The sequence below is a fragment of the Pleurodeles waltl genome, chromosome 11 (assembly GCF_031143425.1).
Source record: "Pleurodeles waltl isolate 20211129_DDA chromosome 11, aPleWal1.hap1.20221129, whole genome shotgun sequence".
Classification (NCBI taxonomy): Eukaryota; Metazoa; Chordata; class Amphibia; order Caudata; family Salamandridae; genus Pleurodeles; species Pleurodeles waltl.
In genome coordinates this window covers 702,632,593-702,649,673 of record NC_090450.1, presented here as the reverse complement: position 1 = coordinate 702,649,673, position 17,081 = coordinate 702,632,593, and positions in this window count along the sequence as shown.

Here is a 17,081-nt window from a genome sequence, read left to right as displayed (position 1 = left end):
CAGTACTCACCGTTGTCTTCGGCGCCTACGTTGCTGGTGTTCGTAGAGGAGCAGGAAGACAAGCACAGGGAGTATTTGTAGATCGGGCTCCATGGTGGCCTCCTTCCTCGTGGAGTATGTTGAGGTGAGCGTTTTCCCATTGCAAAAGCTGTTTCCGCCGTGTTTTTATCCACAGTGATTCCGCCCCGGAAAAGGTGGCGGATTGGTGGGTTGTGATACTGTGGGCGGTACATTGTCTTCCGCCTGTCTGTTGGCGATGACCGCCGCGCTGCTTGTCTGTACCGCCGTGGCGGTCGGAGTGTTAAAGTGGCTGTCTATGTTGCCGGTTTCCGCCACGGTCATAATTCCTTTTTTTTGTCCGCAGGCCTGTTTGCGGTATTACCGCAGCTTTAACACCGTCCGCCAGGGTTGTAATGACCACCTATGTCATTGAATCTTTCACCCCGCATTAGTTCTCAACCAGTTTATTGGTCCATATGATTGACGCCTTTAGAGGTAGAATATCCGGTATGATTTCATCCTTTTGTAATTCTTCTCGCATATTCGGTCAGTAGCTCCATTGTCTGTACCAGTTTGGTCGACCTTGTATTTAACATTAGTCTACACTGTTGCATTTAGCTAGTACATTTCTACAAGCAATATGAATTTCATGAGAATGGATCTACTATGGTTACATTCAGCTTCTAGTTTGAAGAAAAAAACAAGAGTTCATGTCCTTTTGTGAGTCAGCACACTGCACGGCAGAAAAACACATTTAATATGAGAGCCAGGCAGCTAGGCCTCGACTCATACTAACTAAGGCCTACGAAATTTATTAGCAAAACTTTAATAACATAATCATTAATAATTTAGTATAAAACCACTCTTTAATATAACATTAGTCATTTTCATTAGTACCTGTATATATTGGCGGCCACTCCCCGTGGTCACATTTCAAGTGCACGTTTTAGCAAATCACGTTAATACAGTTTCTTTTCGGCATTATTATACATTAGTTCATAAACATTTCATGTTAATACAGATTATATAAGCTACGCTCTCTCATACCCTTATCGTTTTTAAAAGCTAGGGAAAAGAAAAAAAGACCCATATGGCCAATTGTTTTTAATGCATGATGTGAGTGAAAGAGTGAACCTTCGCATAATATGCGAGTAGCATTTACTTTTGAATTTACGCATGAAACAAGCATTTTTTTAAAATCGAGTAGTTGACTTTCCAAAATTTTAAGCTGATGCCTTAGCATAATTTTTAAAACATAGCTGACTAGTGGCCAATTGTGGTATTGTAGCCAATACCACTTTCTATGCTAGGGTTCTCTGCCTACAACAAAACAACAAAACATCTAAACGCAAAACTACACTCCCCTCAATGGAACATGCCATTGGATAAAGAAAACAAAAATAGATGATGGTATCCCTCTGTGCTACTGCCATAGTGCAGAGTTGTGAAATGCAAAATAAAATCTAGTTTCTAGCTTTCTTGTTTTTTTCTTATAGGCAATGAGGGGGTTGAATAGCCCACTGGGTGAGAAGGCAGGGATATTCTTCAGATGCAATTGCGAGCAGCTTACTTTTAATCAGCTAACATTAAAACTCCTTAAAAAACCTGCAATGGGCATCTTTTCCCAGAATAATGCAGCAACGTTTAAATGGTCTAAAGACTCTCAGAAAGAATAATGGCCTGTCATCGCTCTTCCCAAACACATCTTCGTCCTAGAATCTGGTGGGATTTAGGCATGTTACACCACTGCTATGAAGCGCTATGTTTGAAGAAGTGCAGTACAGGCTACCAGTGCTGCCCCGCGAGGGCCACCAGTCCATACTGGTAGTTAGTAACAATTTAGCATAGTAGTGCAAATAGTACTACTCAGAACGTTAAGCAGTCTGAAAAAGGTTGGGGCATCTCTCAGGAGGCTTAGCATATGAAGCGTAAATAGGAACCATTTAAATGATAACTAATCAGATCTGGTCCTGAAATTCATCTCCTGGTGGTCCAGGTCCACCTGTTGGCCCTTCTGCTGCTGGTGCATCTGATCCATTCTCCCCTGGTCTTCTTTGTCTTTGTACTGCACCTGGTGATTCAGTCCTGGTTCTCCATGTCTCTGTCACATTCTCAGTCCAGGTGGCCTTATTCCTCCTCTGCCTTAGGGTGACCACCTAGCATGGAGGCAAATTCTGGACAGGACTGTAAAAAATCAGGACAAAGGGTCAAAATTCAGGACAAATATTTAGGACGAAGGGTCAAAATTCAGGACAAAAATTCAAGAACAAACATCAGTTTTACAGACACATCCAAGAGGGTCCATACCCAATTACGTTATGAGTGCATTTATTTACTAATTTCTACATAGACCTATTTATTCACTAAAGTCTTTTTATGGTCTTTTTGTGTCACTCTACATCCTTGTTCAGTAGTAAATTGATGCCCTTCAGCACTGAGTCAAGGCCATCACCTCTAGTCAAATCTACCCAGTCTTTCTTGGAGAGAAAGCAACAGCAACATTTTGATTATGTTTCTAAACATTTTAAAACCCATGGCAAAGATTTTGGGAAACATTAAGTTAAGTAATCTAATGCTAGTTTAAACCAGGTGAAAAAAAACACCTGGCTCACCTTAGCCTCCAATGGACTTTCAACCGGAACAAAATTAACGAGGCAGAGCAGATGGTGTGGGCGACAGTCTCCTAATGTCAGGATGTGAGGTACCCACAACTTTTCTGTAGTTTCACAACACTACCTCTATATTTATCTCAGAGCTGGAAACCCAGGCTACCAATCAAAGATAATAAAAGAGGAGGGTGAAATCAAGATCAGATGGGAGATACAAAGCACTCTTAACCACTGCACTCTAAGCCAACGCACTCTAAACAACTGCACTGTACTCCATAGCACTCTACTCTGCACCACTGTACTCTATGCCACTGCTCTCTATGCCACTCTACTCCACTTTACACCACTGCACTCTGTGCCACTCTACTCTGCAAAACTGTACTCTCCGCCACTGTGCTCTACGCCACTCTACTCTACGCCACTCTATTCTGTGATACTGCATTCTACGCCAATACACTCTATGCTACTCAAGTCTATTCTGCACTCTACGCCACTGCACAATACATCACTCTGCACTACTGCGAACTCTGCCACTCTATTGTATACAACTCTGCTCTACTCTGTACCACTGCACTCTATGCCACTCTAGTCTGCACTACTCCACTCTGCCCCACTGCACTCTACTATGCACCACCCTAATCTATGCCTCTGCATTCTACGACACTGCTTGTATGCCACAAATTCTATGTTGTCGCACTCAATGCCACTTCACTGTAACCCACTACCACTATATTCTGTAAGATTCTATGCTAATGCACTCTACACCAACCAACTCTACTGTATGCCACCCCACTGTATGCCACTCTTTGCGACTCTACTGTATGCCACTCCTAAACACAACACTTTCTGCCAATCCATGACACTCTTCCTTTCTTCGCCATTCCATTCTGTGCCACTCTGCGCCACTCTCCTCTATGCCACTAACATTTAGCTATGCTAAACAGCAGCCACTCTGATGTATAACAAGACTAAAACACATTGGCAAATCCAATAACTCGTGTATAGACAAGACCTATTGGCTTTGCCAATGTTTGTTAGTACTATGAGGTCCCTAGATCCCTGAAAGCACTGTGAATGTGTAAATCATTCTTTTAAACATGCATTACGTACACCATAATATAGGCTTCCACAAAATATGCATATTTATTTATATATATAGGTTAAAGATAAAAAGTGTGTCTAAAATACAGATTTCAATAATATGCAGATTATACCTAGTGCAAACATTTTTTACAACTGTCCATTAAAACCACACACTCCACAGTTCAACTTGGAACACCCTTACAGTACCTCTCTAAAAGAAAATATTTTAGCCATCAGAAAGCTCCAAGTGACTCCTCGGATTAAAGCCAATACAGGTTTCCAAGCCCTTTTACATTTACAGATTTACCTGTTGTGAACATTTGCAATTATTTCAGGAAGGAGGCACCCTGGTAACAAGGTTGGTTTCTCATCTGTCTGCCCCTCCCACATGATCAGAGCACAGGAGACTCCCTGCCTTTCAATCCATCTTGGGAAACGGAATTGTCCTAATTACATTTGTTCTTTAGCTGAAAGGCTCAAATTACAGACAAATGCTTTCCGTTAAGTCAGTCATCACGGACAAGGGACGGTAGGGCTAAATTATTGGCATTCTGTGAATATTATGGACGCGTGGTCAGGTTGTCTCCCCTTCTCAAGCCTTAATCCTTTTCATCTTGGTCCTTGCTCTCTGGATCCTGGTCCCCTGGTCGTCCTGATAATGTTTTCTCAGTGATCCTGGTTCCCCTCTTGGGCCAGGTCCTCTTGATTCATGTGCTCCCTGTGATCCATGTACTTTGTCCTCTTGGTGGTCTTGGTTATGGTGTTCATGCACCACTCAGTGGTCTCATTTTCCTCCCTCCCTTTTTGGTCTAGTTTGTCCTTCTTCACCTCTTCATTCTTCTGGCCCTCCTCTTCATCCTTGTGTAGCCCTTTTCTGCCAGTTCTAGTCATTTTGGCTTGTTCCTCCTAGTCTTTTACCTCCTAGCCCTGATCCCCTTCCTCACCTTCCTCCTGCCCAATCTCTCTCTGGTCCTTTTGGTAGACTAGGTTTTTTTTGTCATGATCCTCAAGGACATCTTAGTCTTGATTGTCCTGGTCGTCCTAGTACTCATCCTCCTAGGGATCCTTGCCTAGTCCTCCTTGTCTTCCATCCCTTTATCGTGATCCTCCTGGTGGACCTGTCTCTGGTCCTTCTGGTGGTCCTGGCCTTCTACCTCTTCTGGTCCTCCTCTTCATCCTGCTGATCTTCATTCTTTTGTTCATGGTAATCCTGGTTCTTCTGGTCTTGGTCATCCTGGTTATGATTTTCCTAAACGTTGTAGTCACCCTCCTCCTCCCAAGCCTCTGCATTTAGAATCACCTTCCCTAGTGCTCCTGGTCCACTTTGTCCTCTTGGTCTTGGCCTACCTGATACCATCCCTCCTAGCAGTCCTAATGACATCCTCCTGGTCGTCCTATCCTTTCAACCTACTCCTCCTGGTCTGGATACTCCTGGTCCTCCTTATGGTCTTGTTTCTAGTAATCCTGGTAGTCCTGGTCATCTTGATAACTCTCCTCATACTGGTCCTTTTCAACTTCCTGGTCCCCCTTCCTTTCTTGTTCATCCTGATCATCTTGGTTTACTAGTCCTGTTCCACTTGGTGGTTCCTGTCCTCCCAGTGGTTCCAGTCTTGGCTGTATTAGTCCTCTTGGTCTGTCTCTCCCTTATTTTCCACCTCCCAGTCCTTCTGGTATTGGTCTGTCTGGTCCACAAGTATCTTCCTCCTTCCTGTTCTACTCCCCGCTTCTCTTGGTCCTCCTTTTCATCTTGCAGGTCATCCTCCTGTTCTTGGTTCTCCTGGTATTGGCCCTTCTGGCCTCAGTTATCCTGGTCCTATTGGTGGTCTATCTCCTTGACCTCTTCCCACTCCCACCTACTGGTCCTTTCTGTCCTGGTTATCTTAATCATCTTACTCTTGGCCCTTTGGGTCCTTCAGGCCCTGGCCTCTTAGTTTTGGTTCTCCTGCTGTGGTCCTGTTTCTCATCTTCCTGGTGGCATTGATCCCCCTGTAAGCCCTCATAATCCCAGTCCTCCTCACACTCACCCTGGTCCATGACCCCTGACCTTCTTTCCTTGTCCTTCCACTTCCTGGTCCTCCTCATACTCCTGCTTTTCCTGGTCTTGGTATGTCTAGTTCAAGGTTCCATGGTACTGGGTGTCCTCTTGGTCTTGCTTCTCATCCTTCTGGTGTTTCTGATACTTCAACTAGTCTGTCAGGAATAAGGCTGTGCGTGCTCCAGGTCCCGCCCGAAACTCCGCTGCTCGTATTTGCGCGCTTCATGCGCACCACTTGTCATCCCCTCGTGTTCTAGAAGTGGTCTTCAGCGTCGCCTGCCCTGTGGTAAAGCTCATGTAGCTGCATGGTCAGGACGTTGGTGGACAAGATGCACTTATCAGTGCTATTTTAAGAATGGACTACAATTCCCAGGTTTCTAGAGGCAGCAGCGATCTTGGGGTGTGGCAGGCCTATAAAGCCCAGCCACACCCAAGCACATTGCTCACTATTTTGAAGACTTTGATGCAGTCAGACCTCGTGGGGGTTCTTCTGAAGAAGAGCAGATTTCCTGCATGGCAGATTGACAGCAAATCGGAGTAGGATTGTTTCCATGGGGAATTCAGATACGAGTAGGTCGTACTCGTAGCGCTAAGGTCTTGATGAGCCCAATCTTGAAAGGAGTTGTTACTTCCAAAAGTAAAGCGCCCCTTAGCACAACGAGCAAAGCGCTTTCAGTCCAAACAGTAACGCGCTCCTGGCACGATGATAAAAGCACTTCAGGCCAAACGAGTAAAGCAGCCTTGATGCGACGATCAAAGCGCTTCAGACCACATGAGTAAAGCGCCCCTTAGCACAACGAGCAAAGCGCTTCAGGCCACACGTGTAAAGAGCCCTTGGCACGATAATCAAATCGCTTCAGGGCACAAGAGTAAAGCGCCCTTGGCACGACAATCAAGGCATTTCAGGCCACATGAGTAACGCGGTCTTGGCAAGAGGATCAAAACTCTTCAGTTCACATGAGTAAAGCGCCCCCTTAGCACAACGAGCAAAGCGCTTCAAGTCACAAGAGTAAAGCGCCCTTGGCACAACAATCAAAGGGTTTTAGGCCACATGAGTAAAGCGGTCTTAGAACGAGGATCAAATCGCTTCAGGCCACATGAGTAAAGCGCCCCTTAGCATAACAAGCATGGCACTTCAGACAAAGCAAGTAAAAGCGCTCTCTGGCATAATGAACAAAGCGCTTCATGTATGATGATCAAAGCGCTTCATGAACAACAAACAAGGCGCTTCAAGTTCAATAAGTAAAACTTTCAGGCCTTAGTAGTAAATGTGAAAACGTTTTGGAGATAAGCAAATTATAGTTTCATTGTTTTTTGGGAAGCATTATATGTGAGATACATATTTAAGTCTTTGAGAATTTCTAGGCTGAGATCAAACGATTATGTTATGAATGCATAGTTGTTACATGATCGATCTTCAAAGTATGACCATAGTCCAAAGCTCTAGGTTCAGAGGTTGCAGTTTGTTCTTGTTCCATGATTCAAAGAAGGGGCTACGCCCAATTCACAAAGGGTCTCAATCTGATATCACAGATCGCCTTTATTCAAGAGTCTATTGGTGAATGTATACTGTTATGAATGAGTATATGCATATTTGTTCTAACTGTTTCTTTTCAGATCTCTCTCCCTGCAGTTCCCTACCCTAATTCCCTTCCCCCGCCTGGCTTCATCATAACTCTGTGCTCTGATAGCTTTCTGAGTTGGTGATGCAGGGAGGTGGGCCTTTTGTTCAGCAGTGTGCAGATCCAGAGGAAAGGACACTGTGACAGAATAGTGAGCCCATGAGTTTATACTTTCCTCTTGCTCTGTACGTGAGCTGCGCAAAATGGTCACCTTAGACACCCTTATGCAAGTAGTCACTCAAATGCAAAGGGATTTGACAGACTCAAAAGATGTTATAGCCGATTTAGTTAACAAAGTAACCCAGTTACAGAGTAAGGTGGATCGTTCTGAATCTGAGTCTCGTCCTACGTTTTCCACACCTACTAACATAGCTGTGAACGTGCCGACACAGATTCCTCTAGCTGCACCAGAAAGGTTTTCAGGGGACCCCAATAAGGTTTAAGTTTTTCTCACACAGGTGGAACTACATTTTATGTGTCGTCCCAGTGCCTTTCCGGACGCACAATCTAGAATTGCATTCCTTATATCCTATCAGAATGGTAATGCAGCTATTAGGGCAGTGCCATTAGTCCGATTAGACAGTGCTCTTTTGTATAATTGGCCTCGTTTTGTAGAAGAATTTGAAAAGGTATTTGACAGGCGCGCAATAACTATGTCTGCAGACAAAAAGTTACTAGAATTGCGCCAAGGAAACAAAGACTTGATAACGTATTTGTCACACTTCAACCGGTTAGTATGGAAAACCGCTTGGCCAGAGGAAAAAAGGTCAGCAGTATTTTATCAAGGGCTAAAAGACGAACTGAAAGACGTATTGGCCCAAGTTGAACCGCAACCGGAAACTTGTATTGATTTAATTAATCTAACCCTGCAGATAGATCATAGACTCTCAGAAAGAAAAGGAGTAAGGAAAAAATGGGAAAAACCCAACTAGCGAATGGAAAAGTCCGGACACCTTCAGTTGTCCTCAGATCCTATTATAAAACCGATGGATATCGGAACTGTTCGCCCATCATTGACCAAAGAGGAGAAAGACATGCTACGAAGAAATGGACAGTGTCTGTATTGTTGAAAAAAGGGTCATTTCGTAAAGCAGTGTCAAAAGAAACCCAAAGGTATAATTGATCCAACATTTGTGACCAAGAAAAAGATAGCGATTGCTTTGGAAAAATCACAGGAAAACTAAAGTGCCCAAGAAAAAACAAAGGGGACCTCTTGGGCAAATTGACAATCCCATCAGTTTGTTCTTGCACAAATCGTTATGTCAAACATTTTCGAATTCTAGTACAACTGACTGTACAGGGAAAAAGACATAGGTGGTCATTACAACCCTGGCGGTCGGTGTTAAAGCGGCAGTAAGACTGCCAACAGGCCGGCGGAAAAAAAATTGAATGACGACCGTGGCGGAAACCGCCAACAAAGACAGCCACTTTAACACTCCGACCACCACAGCGGTACAAACAACCAGCTTGGCGGTCACCGCCAACAGACAGGCGGAGGACAATGTACCGCCCACAGTATCACAACCTACCAATCCGCCACCTTTTCCGGGGCGGATTCACCGCGAACAAAAACACGGCAGAAACAGGACTTCGAAGGGAAAACGCTCACCTCAACACACCCCATGAGGAATCTCGACGCCACGGAACCCGAACTCCACATCCTGCCAGCCCTTATCTTCTTGCTCCTCTACCAGGAGCATGAACGCCAGCGGCGAAGTCCACGGTAAGTACTGCACCTACGACACAGGGGTGGGGGGAGGGAAAAGAGAGTGACACACACATGCAACACCCGCACCCTCACCCACGACAACACAGTTACGCCCCCCAAACCCCCGGGGAAGAATGCCAGGACAAAAGGAAATTAGTGTAACCATCGTAATATATTAAAATCCAGTACGCAAAAATATATATATATACACTATAAACAAAATATACACCAAGAATAGTAGTCCAGGTAGTGCTCCATTGAAGTCCGTGGAACACTGGGCCCACACGGTATGGGCGAGGCTAACATTCAATCCCCGAAATGACAGAGAGAACACTGCAGGGGCATCAGATAGCAATAAAAAAGGCACCTCAGGGGGAAGGGAAAGGGGGGGCACCTCAGCCGGTTGAGTGCACAATGCCAAATCTACGAGGGGGGCACATGCCCACTGTTCCATCCTGGGGAGTGCAAAGCTACAGTCTCTCAAGTCTCTACAGTGTGTGGCTTGCCCACTGTTCCAGCCTGGGGAGTGCAAAGCCACAGTCTCTCAAGTTTCTACAGTTGGTGGTTTGCCCACTGTTCAATCCTGGGGAGTGGAAAGCCATAGTCTCTCAAGTCTCTACAGTGGGTGGTTTGCCCACTGTTCCATCAGGGGGAGTGCAAAGCCTCAGTCTCTCAAGTGGATAACAGTTTCCACTGGTTCTGGAGGGAGCATTGTGCCCAGAGTGCTTCATCCTGCCAAGGACAGAGGTAGTGGATGTTTGTCTCCACTGGTTCTGGAGGGGGCTTTGTGCCCAGAGTGCTTCATCCTGCCAAGGACAGAGGTAGTGAATGTTTGTCTCCACTGGTTATGGAGGGGGCTTTGTGCCCAGAGTGCTTCATCCTGCCAAGGACAGAGGTAGTGGATGTGATACACCACTGGTTCTGGAGGGGGCTTTGTGCCCAGAGGGTGCTTCATCCTGCCAAGGACAGAGGTAGTGGATGTAAATCTGCACTGGTTCTGGAGGGGGCTTTGTGCCCAGAGTGCTTCATCCTGCCAAGGACAGAGGTAGTGTATGTGATTTTCCACTGGTTCTGGAGGGGGCTTTGTGCCCAGAGGGCTTCATCCTGCCAAGGGCAGAGGTAGTGGATGTAAATCTCCACTGGTTCTGGAGGGGGCTTTGTGCCCAGAGTGCTTCATCCTGCCAAGGACAGAGGTAGTGGATGCCTTTCTCCACTGGTTCTGGAGGGGGGCTTTGTGCCCAGAGTGCTTCATCCTGCCAAGGACAGAGGTAGTGGATGTTTGTCTCCACTGGTTCTGGAGGGGGCTTTGTGCCCACAGTGCTTCATCCTGCCAAGAACAGAGGTAGTGGATGTAAATCTCCACTGGTTCTGGAGGGGGCTTTGTGCCCAGAGTGGTTCATCCTGCCAAGGACAGAGGTAGTGGATGTGATACAACACTGGTTCTGGAGGGGGCTTTGTGCCCAGAGTGCTTCATCCTGCCAAGGACAGAGGTAGTGGATGTTTGACTCCACTGGTTCTGGAAGGGGCTTTGTGCCCAGAGTGCTTCATCCTGCCAAGGACAGAGGTAGTGGATGTAAATCTCTACTGGTTCTGGAGGGGGCTTTGTGCCCAGAGTGCTTCATCCTGCCAAGGACAGAGGTAGTGGATGTGATACACCACTGGTTCTGGAGGGGGCTTTGTGCCCAGAGGGTGCTTCATCCTGCCAAGGACAGAGGTAGTGGATGTAAATCTGCACTGGTTCTGGAGGGGGCTTTGTGCCCAGAGTGCTTCATCCTGCCAAGGACAGAGGTAGTGGATGTGATTTTCCACTGGTTCTGGAGGGGGCTTTGTGCCCAGAGTGCTTCATCCTGCCAAGGGCAGAGGTAGTGGATGTAAATCTCCACTGGTTCTGGAGGGGGCTTTGTGCCCAGAGTGCTTCATCCTGCCAAGGACAGAGGTAGTGGATGCCTTTCTCCACTTGTTCTGGAGGGAGCTTTGTGCCCAGAGTGCTTCATCCTGCCAAGGACAGAGGTAGTGGATGTAAATCTCCACTGGTTCTGGAGGGGGCTTTGTGCCCAGAGTGCTTCATCCTGCCAAGGACAGAGGTAGTGGATGTGATACTCCACTGGTTCAGGAGGGGGCTTTGTGCCGAGAGTGCTTCATCCTGCTCGTGACGGACTCAGTAGCATCAGTGCCCTTGGCGCTCATGGGCCAGCGGTGCTTGTTGCTGCGGTGTCATTGGCATCAGTGCTTGTTGCGGCGGTGTCATTGGCAGCGGTGCTTGTGGCGGCGGTGCCCTGTTCAGCGGTGCTTGTGGCGGCGGTGCCCTGTTCAGCGGTGCTTGTGGCGGAGGGGTCCTTTGCAGTGACTCAGCTGCTGGTGGTCCTGTCTGGCCCAGTGGGGCTGGTGCTGGCAGTGCTGTCTGGCCCAGTGGGGCTGGTGCTGGCGGTCCTTCATGGCCCTGCGGGGCTGGTGCTGCAGTCCTGTCTGGCCCAGCGGGGCTGGTGCTGGCGGTCCTGTCTGGCCCAGCGGGGCTGGTGTTGGCCGTCCTGTCTGGCCCAGCGGGGCTGGTGCTGGCGGTCCTATATGGCCCAGCGGGCTGGTGCTGGCGGTCCTTCATGGCCCAGCTGGGCTGATGCTGGCGGTCCTTCATGGCCCAGCGGGGCTGGTGCTGGAGGTTCTGTCCTGGGCAGCTGGGCTGGTGCTTGCCTCCTGGGCAGCAGGGCTGGTGCTGGCCTCCTGGGCAGAAGGGCTGGTGCTGGCGGTGGCATCCTGGGCAGCAGGGCTGGTGCTGGTGGTGGTCTCCTGGGAAGCGGGGATGATGGCGGTCTTCTCCGCCATGCTGCTCTTCCCAGACTTGCTGACTTTATTGTGGGCCTTAGCCACCTTGGAAGATGCCGCAGCTGACTCCACACTCCCACCTGTACCCCTGGGAGCGGCTTTAGTGGCTGGAGTCTTCCCCCTCTCCCGCCGGGCACTGGCCAACTTTTGATGCTTGACAGGTGGGGGACTGTCCATGCTGTGGCTCCGTGCCCCACTGGCTGCCCTGGTGGCCGGTGCACTCCAGATTCCGGTGACTACAGGCACCACTGGTCCCGGAGATGTTGTGGCTGAGGTGCTAGGTTGGGACCTGGAGAGTCGGGCCCTAGGAGACGGATGGGGTGAGGGAGTTGAGGGAAAGAGGTCAAGGTTGGACAGGAAAAGTTTCTTGGGAACACTGGGACGGGTAGCTGGAGGGGGTTTGGGAGTGGAGGAAGAGGTTGTGGTTGTAGGACGTGTTCATTTGGTGACTTTGGGTGAGGGTGCATGCGCTGGAGGCTGTCGTGAGGTGGATGGCTGTTGGGTGGGTGTGTGCCTGCATTTGTGTATCTTGGGAGTTGGCGTCACAGACACACTGGGAGAGGACACAGGGGACGTTTGAATGGCAGTGGGGTGGTGACTGCACGTGAGCGGGGTGTGGTGGTGTGTGTGCTGGTGATGGAAGTAGCGGCTGTAGGTGTAGTGCATGCAGGTGTGAGTGGAGATGAGACTGGGAGGGAGGAGGGAGACGACGAGGAGGGGGACACAGTGGAGGCAGTGGATGTTGGTGTGTCTGCATGTGTGTGATGTGTGGTGCTTATGTTTGCCAGAGCTTCCCTTGTGTGTTGAGGTGTGTGCATGCTGGTCTGAAGGAGTGCTTGGGACAGGCTGAGGTAGAGGGGATTGGGTCTGGGTAGAGGAAGTTGGAGGGGGGAGGCTAGAGACAGGGACAATGGCTGCCATCAGTGCTGATGCCAGAGTCTGAAAAGCTCACTGAAGGGCCCCCTGACCAGAATGAATGCCCTCCAGGAATGCATTTGTTTGTTGCAACTGCCTTTCTACACCCTGGATGGCATTCAAAATGGTAGACTGCCCAACAGTGAGAGACCTGAGGAGGTCAATGGCTTCCTCACTGAGGGCAGCAGGGGTGACTGGGGCAGGGCCTGAGGTGCCTGGGGCGAAGGTGATGCCCACCCTCCTGGGTGAGCGGGCATGGGGCAAAGGCTGAGGGGCTGCTGGGAGGGCTGTGGTGGTAGGGGGGGTGACGGCTGTACCTGTAGATGCAGGGGCACAGATGTTGCCGCCACCACAAGGGAGCTCCCATCAGAGGACGAGTCCGTGTCACTGGTGTCAGCTCCTGTCCCTGCCGTGGAGCTCCCCTCGCCCTCCGTCCCAATGGTGAACTCCGAGTCCATTGTCTCGCCCTCCAGGGCCATGTGGGATGTAGCTCCCTCCTGCTCCGGTGCCACTGCTCCTCTGCCTGATGATGCTAATGCACACAAGAACAGGGAGACCACAAAAAGGGGGGGGGACGACAGAAGAAAGACATGTTGAGTGCATGCATTACCGCTACAGTTGGCGGACACGACAGACAGAGAAGCCCCCTCCACTACGCCGCGCACTTGGGCTCCACTGTTCAATCCCTGGGACATGGCCTACAAGGCTATGGCCGACATCTGCACACATGGGTGACACAGGATCCTGACTAGGTGAACTTGGCACTGTTCACAGGTGGGGTGGGGTGCCACAGAGTCTGCCTGAAAAAAGGGACTTAACTAGCACACTCGCCCTGGCCTAGGGAAACCCACAGCCCACCTCCCCCACCCAGACACCTCCACTGCGCGCAAAATCAGCCGAATGAGAGTGTACTCACCCCCTTGTGGCTGCTGTGATGCCCACAAGCGCCCATCCAACTCCGGGTACGCCACCGCCAGGATCCTGAACATCAGGGGGGGTCATGGTGCGACGGGCACCCCTCCCACGTTGGGAGGCCATCCCCAGCTGGGCCTCTGCCGTCTAATTGCTCCAGCGGAGAATGTCCTCCCATCTTTTACGGCAGTGGGTGCTCCGTCTGTGGTGGACCCCCAGGGGCCGGACTTCCTTGGCGATGGCACGCCAAATATCCTTTTTCTGGTGGGTGCTGACCTACATGAATTGTACAGGGAGAAAAGAAAAGTTATTACCTACTGCACTGTCACAGTCATTGGCCCCCATCCCTACCCTTGCCATGTGGCACATGCACTCACCGTCGTTTCATGCACGCCTCAATCTAACCCCCCCATCTTTCATCCACCCCACTCCACACAGGCATAGCCCATACATCATGCTCCGAGTGTACTTACCTGTTTGTCTGGAGGATCGCAGAGTAGCGTGTACTGGGGGAGGACCCCATCCACGAGTTTCTCAAACTCCTCCGATGTGAAGGCAGGGGCCCTTTCCCCAGACGCACAAGCCATTGTCTCTTCCAGGCCGAGGTCACAGCAGCACTTGCAGTGTAGGTCCTCTCCTGTCGAAGATCAGGTATCGAGTGATTGAACAGATAGAAAATGGCGGTCACGTCCGTGGCGGTGCGTACCGTCACGGCCGCCGTACATCGTCATTGGCTCCTGGGACCCCCTCATGTGCAGGTGCTGTCAGTACTCCATTTCCTTGCAAGTGGGTCATTTCAAACAACAGTGGCCATAGCATCAGGGATGTCCCAGCCTATGTTTTCCAACGTGTTGTCCAGAGTGTTGTCTGCCCTGCTGAAACACATGCGGAGCTACATCGTTTTCCCTCAGGTGGAGGATTTGCCTACAGTGAAAGGTGACTTCTATGCCCTGGGACATATCCCCAATATCATAGGTGCCATTGATGGGACACATGTGGCTTTGGTACCCCCCGGAGGAGTGAACAGGTGTACAGAAACCGGAAGAGTTACCATTCCATGAATGTGCAGATGGTGTGTTTGGCCGACCAGTACATCTCCCATGTGAATGCCAAATTCCCTGGCTCAGTGCATGATGCTCACATCATGCGGAATAGCAGCATCCCTTATGTGATGGGTCAACTCCAGGGGCATTGTGTGTGGCTATTAGGTGAGCACCTGGAAGCAAGTCAGTGGGAATGGTTGTCTGCGACTGGGGATATCCCTACAGGTTAGTGTGTGTCTAACAGTTGTCCCTCGTCATTTGCAGGTGACTCTGGTTACCCCAACCTGTCATGGCTACTGACCCCAGTGAGGAATCCCAGGACAAGGGCAGAGGAACGCTACAATGAGGCGCATGGGCGAACTCGGCGGATAATAGAGCGGACCTTCGGCCTCCTGAAGGCCAGGTTCAGGTTCCTCCATATGACAGGTGGATCCCTAATCTACTCACCAAAGAAGGTGTGCCAGATCATTGTGGCCTGCTGTATACTTCACAACTTAGTTTCGCGACGACAGGTGCCTTTTCTGCAGGAGGATGGTCCAGATGGCGGTGTTGTTGCAGCTGTGGAGCCTGTGGACAGTGAAGACGAGGAAGCAGAAGAGGACATCGACACCAGGAACTCTGTGATCCTGCAATACTTCCAGTGAGACACAGGTAAGAATACAAACCTGCCTACTACATGTACTTTAACACTACTACCTCTCTACTGTCTGTCGTTTTCACCCAGTGTATGGTCACTGAGTTGTCACTTTCCCTTACGATTTCACAGATGTGGGTCCCACTGTGTGACATCTGCTTAGATTCCTCATGGACTAGAGCTGTGTGACATAGGTATGTTGACATTATAATTGAAAGAGCATTTTGTCACTGCAATTGCTAATACACTATTTCGAAATCACAGACTGACTCCAGATTGTTTTGTGCTTCAAGGGTGTTTATTTAAGTGCTCAATATTGGAGGGGGTTGTAAAATGGTGAGGGGTGATAGTGGAGGAATGTCCATTGCAGAGTCCAGTCTATTAGTCTCACAGGTGCATTGCCCAAGTAAGCATAGGAAGTGGAGCTGGGGCAGTTTGAGGATGGACAGGGTGACCAAGTGGGACAGAAGGATGACATTCAGGGTGGTCTCATTTCTTGGCGGGGGTCTTGGCATTGTTCTCTGTCTTTGCCCTGGATCTCAGGGACCGTTTGCAGGGTGGTTCTCCCTCTGCAGGGGGTGGGGTGCTGGTGTGGTGGTCCTGTGGCGGGGTGTCCTGTCCACTAGCACCGGCGGAGATGGTGGGCAGTTCATCGTCCAGGCCAGTGTCAGGGGCCCCTTGTTGTGCCGCAGTGTCCCTCCTGGTGTTAAGTACTTCCTTCAGCACCCCTACGATGGTGCCCAGGGTGGAATTGATGGACTGAGTTCCTCCTTGAAGCCCAAATACTGTTCCTCCTGCAGCCGCTGGGTCTCCTGAAACTTGGCCAGTACCGTTGCCATTGTCTCCTGGGAGTGGTGGTAGGCTCCCATAATGTTGGAGAGGGCCTCGTGGAGAGTGGGTTCCCTTGGCCTGTCCTCCCCCTGTCGCACAGCAGCCCTCCCAGTTCCCCTGTGTTCCTGGGCCTCTGTCCCCCGAACCGTGTGCCCACTACCACTGCCCCCAGGTCCCTGTTGTTGTTGGGGTGGTGGGTTAGCCTGGGTTCCCTGTAGTGGTGGACACACTGCTGATTGACATGTCCTGGGGACAGAGGTATGGGCCCGCTGGGTGGGTGCTGTGCTCGTGTTTCCAGAGGGGGGAAGCTCTGTGGTGGCCTGTGACTGTGTGAGGGGACCCGACTGTCCCGAGGTCCCCGATGGGCCGGGCTGGTCATCTAGATCCAGTTGGACAGAGCTGCTGTCATCACTGTGGGCCTCTTCTGTTGGAGGGGTGGACATGTGTGGACCCTCCTGTCCGGTGACGTTGGGTAGGGGTCCTGCAGGGGTATAAAAGGATGTTTATTACATCTGTGTGTGCTATGGTTTGCAATAGGTGGGTGACAGTGTACCCCAGTGCTTGCATTCCTGTGTGGGGCCTTGTGTGATGGTGGTTTAGGGGGGTATATGGGTATGTGCAGTGGCCATGCATTGGTGACAGTGTCCATGCTTTGTTGTTGCATGCAGGGCTTGATGTTGGGATGTGTGGTTTGTGATATTCGGACATTTGTGAGGAGTTGGAGTGATGGGAGTGAGGGCGAGTGTGGGGGTATGTGATAGCATGCAGGTAGGGTGGGGGACGTAATAGTAAAGATTTGACTCACCAGAGTCCATTCCTCCATCTACTCCTGCAAGGCCCTCAGGGTGCAGAATCGTCAAGACTTGCTC